Here is a 5,000-nt window from a genome sequence, read left to right as displayed (position 1 = left end):
AATAGTGGAAAATATAGAATACCAGGCACCAATAAGTAAAAGTGACCACATATTGATAGAACTAGAACTAAATGAAAAAAATACATGAAAAGAAATGAACAATATAGAAAAGGAAGAATGATGTATGAAAAAACAAACTTTGATAAAATAAGAGAATTCTTTCAAAAAGAAAACTGGGAAGGAATATACAAAGAAGAAACAACAGTGGAAGAGAAATGGAATATTTTGACAAAATTGATAAAGAAAAAAAGGAGTGGAAAAGTATCTTCTAAGACAAAAACAAAAAAAGGAATATGTAAAATGCTGGTACAACAAAAGTTATAGGGAGTTAAAAGACAAAAGAGACAAAGCTTGGACCAGATGGAAAAAAGACAAAGGGCCTGAAAAATGGAAAATATATACTTGTTATAATAATGAATATGTACAAACGTGCAGAGAGGAAAAGAGGAAATATGAAAAAGATGTCATAGAAAAGTGTAAAGATCAACCAAAACTATTTTACAGATTAGTAAACAACAAACTGAAAAACAAACAAGATTTGGAGAAATTAAACAAGGAGTTGAATACACAGAGGAAATTGAAATGGCGGAAATTATGAACAGGCATTTTAAATCTGTGTTTACAAGGGAGACTAGACAACCTGAAGAGATCGAATGGACCAGATGAAATAGCAGACTGGATTTTGAAAGAATGCAGGAATGAACTGGCAGACAAAATACATAGCATACTAAACAGTTCCTTGAAAGAAGGAAAAGTTCCAGAAGATTGGAAAAAAGCAAATATAGTACCTATATATAAAGGGGGAAATAAAGAAGACCCTACCAACTATAGACCAGTCTCTCTAACAAGTACAATAGCAAAAATTTGTGAAAGAATTGTCAAAAGTAGATGGGTAAAATATTTAGAAAAAAACAACGTGCTAAATCCAAGGCAATTTGGATTCAGACAAGGACGATCACGCGTCACCAATTTAATATGTTTCTATTCAAGGCTAATAGATATAATACAAGAAAGAGATGGATGGGCTGACTGTGCATTTCTAGACCTAAAAAAAGCTTTTGACAAAGTACCACATAAGAAGTTGCTTAAGAAATTAGAAACTGAAGGAGGAATACAGGGCAAACTGCTTAAATGGATGGAAGACTTTTTGCAAAAAAGGAAAATGGGAGTAGTGATAAGAGACAAACACTCAAAATGGGATGAAGTAATAAGTGCTGTTCTACAAGGAACAGTTCTGGTACCAATAATGTTTGCTATATATATAAATTATATGGATGAAGGAATTGAAAGCTACATGAGCTTCTTTGTAGATGATGCAAAACTATTGAAAAAGTGAACACGGAAGAAGATTGTGAGTCACTACAGAGTGATCTAAATAAAGTACAGGAATGGAGTAGGAAGTGGGAGATGGAGTTCAATACAAAAAAGTGTAGTATAATGGAATTTGGAATAAGCAAAAACAGAATAACAGGAGCATATAGATTGGGAGAAGAAGGAATAAAAAAAGTAGAAAATGAGAAGGACCTGGGAGTCATTGTTATGAATAATATGTCACCTGAGAAACATATGAATAAGATTTTTGGAGAAACTTATAATTTAATAAGAACAATCAAAGTTGCATTTACATAGCTGGATGAAGAAATGGTGAAGAAAATTCTAATCACCCTGATAAGATCAAGATTGGAATATGCAGCAACGATATGGTCACCAAGTACAAAAGAAATGTATAAAAAAAAACTTGAAAGAATACAAAGAGCAATTACAAAATTGGCACCAACACTCTCAAAACTATCATATGAAGAGAGACTAGCAAAACTTGAACTACAGACACTAGAGCAAAGAAGAGAGAGAGGAGATTTGATAGTTATTTACAGAATCATAAAAGGTATAGAAATTACTAATAGAGAGAATCTGATAAAATGGGATGATAGAAATATAAGAGGACACGGAAAGAAAATAAAAAAAGACAGCTATAGAAGAGATCAGAAAAAAACAGCTTTCCTCACAGAGTAATAGACAGTTGGAACAAGTTAGATGAGAAAGTGGTGTGTGCAAAAACAATACATGAATTTAAAAATAGTTTAGATAAAATGAGATATGAAGACGGGACCACACGAGCATAGCTCCCCTTCCCGTAAAATACAACTAGGTAAATACACACACACACACACACACACACACACACACACACACACACACACACACACACACACACACACACACACACACACACACACACACACACACACACACACACACACACACACACACACACACACACACACACACACACACACACACACACACACACACACACATACACACACACGCGCACTTTTGTCGGATGGACGGCGAGGATTAGAGTTCTGAAGAAAAAGTGAAATTTTCGTGGACCTCAACGCAAAGGAAGTACCTATTCTATTTACAGGGAAGGGGATAACTCGTGGTGTCGTGGAAAAGTGAGAAAAATGAGAAGGGGATGGATTACTGAGGGAAATGGAAGGAAATGAGGAAGGGGAGGACTTGGTCCAAGAGGCCAGACGGCTTGTAAACAAACTAAGGACCGATGATTCTGGTGATGGGATTAACAAAATTGTAAAGATTAGAAATATAGATAAGAGCAGCACAACGGAAGGTGAGGATAATAATTTCCAAGGATTTAATGAGGGTGGGGGGATACCAACCTCCCCCGATTGAGAAGACTAGAGGAGAAACTTAATAAGATGATCGAACATTGAGAAGACAGGTTCGGTAACGTAACCAACATTGCGCAGAGAGTTGAATGGTTGGAAGAACTAGAGAAGGCGAGCAAAAACTTAACTTTAGAAATAGAAGAATTAAAAAGACACTTAAAAGAAGTAAAAGAGGAGAATGAAGAACTAAAGAGAAATAATAAAGACAATAAAGAGGCCATAGCAAAAGAAGCACAGGGTTGGAAAAAAATCCAGGAAAACAGTAAAGTTACATTTACTGACATAATTAAACAGCAAATGAAAGAACAAACTGAAGACTCAGTTATTAAAGTGATGAGACAGAAGGAGAATATAGTAAGAGACTTAGCAGATAAAAAGAAATGTATAATTATATTGGGAATGGAAGAGAAACATAACCTAGATAGAACTTCAAGAATTATTGAGGAAAAAGAAAAAGTAAGCAGCTTACTAGAATTAGTTCAGGAAGATGAACCTGAAATAATTAAACAAATCGAAGAGATGCTTAGGCTCGGAAAATATAATACAGATAAGACCAGACCAATTAAGATTAAATTCAGGTCACAAACAACAGCAGAGAATAAGCAAGTGAACAATATAAAAAGGTATGGATAAAAAGAGAAATGAATAAAGAGGAAAGAGAAGAAGAAAAAATAAAAAGACAAGAATCTAGAGAAAAAACGAGACCAGAACGGAGATCGAAAAACAAGAATTCTACTGGAGAGTAGTGAATATGAAATTGAAGAAATGGACCATAACAGAGAGAAACAAAAAAGAAACAGGGAATACAATGGAAATAACAGAAAGTTAAGAGTGCCCTACACAAATATAGATGGATTAATAACAGGACTAAATGAACTGAACGAGTATCTGAAGGAAAAAGTACCGGACATAATAGGAATTGTTGAGACAAAATTAAAAGGCCCACTACCACCCAACAGCATAGGACACAATGCATATAATTATTGGATTAGAAACAGAGAGATAAAACAAGGGGGTGGAGTTATGTTCCTGACTAAGAAGGATATAAACGTGAAGAGTGTCACATATGGAGAGAATACAGTAGAGATGATCATGATAGAAGTAGAAGACAGAGATAAGAAGAGCAGAAAGTTTGTAATAAACTACGTGCCCCCCAAAACAGCCTCGTGGGAAGAGAGTGAACATAAAAGTATGTTAGAAGACACAAGAATAACATTAAACAAGGTAATGGAAGATGGAGGAAGAATAGTTATGATGGGCGACGTTAATTGCAAAGAAATCTGCTGGGAAGAGATGACCATAAAGGGTGGAGAAGACTCATGGGGAAATGTTCTACTTGAGATGATTGTTGACCACACAATGACACAATGGATTCAGGAGAACACCAGGTATAGAAATGAAGAAGAACCATCGAGACTAGACCTAATAATCACATCAGAACCTGAAATAGTGGAAAAGATAGAATACCAGGCACCAATAAGTAAAAGTGACCACATATTGATAGAACTAGAACTAAATGAGAAAAAATACATGAAAAGAAATTAACAATATAGAAAAGGAAGATTGATGTATGAAAAAACAAACTTTGATCAAATAAGAGAATTCTTTCAAAAAGAAAACTGGGAAAGAATACACAAAGAATATACAACAGTAGGAGAGAAATGGAATATTTGGACAAAAATTTATAAAAAAAGGAGTGGAAAAGTATGTCCCAAGACAAAAACAAGAAAAAGAGTATGTAAAATGCTGGTACAGCAAAAGTTGTAGGGAGTTAAAAGACAAAAGAGACAAAGCTTGGACCAGATGGAAAAAAGACAAAAGACCTGAAAAAATGGAAAATATATACTTGTTATAGAAATAAATATGTACAGGCGTGCAGAGAGGAAAAGAGAAAATATGAAAAAGATGTCATAGAAAAATGTAAAGATCAACCAAAACTATTCTACAGTTTTGTAAACAACAAACTGAAAAACAAACAAGATTTGGAGAAATTAAGACAAGGAGTTGAATACACAGAGGAAATTGAAATGGCGGAAATTATGAACAAACATTTTAAATCAGTGTTTACAAGGGAGAATATACAACAGGAAGAGATCGAATGGAAGGAGAAAGTCCCCCCATGAAAGAAATAGAAGTAACAAAGAATGAAATAATTAAACACTTGAGTAATCTTGATGTCAGAAAATCGCATGGACCAGCTGAAATAGCAAACTGGATTTTGAAAGAATGCAGAAATGAACTGGCAGACAAAATACATAGCATACTAAACAGTTCCTTGAAAGAAGGAAAAGTTCCAGAAGATTGGAA

The sequence above is a fragment of the Oratosquilla oratoria genome, chromosome 36 (genome assembly GCF_046742065.1).
Source record: "Oratosquilla oratoria isolate Oo_2021 chromosome 36, ASM4674206v1, whole genome shotgun sequence".
Lineage (NCBI taxonomy): Eukaryota > Metazoa > Arthropoda > Malacostraca > Stomatopoda > Squillidae > Oratosquilla > Oratosquilla oratoria.
The sequence above is the reverse complement of the archived record's forward strand: the minus strand, read 5'-3'. Positions refer to the sequence as shown.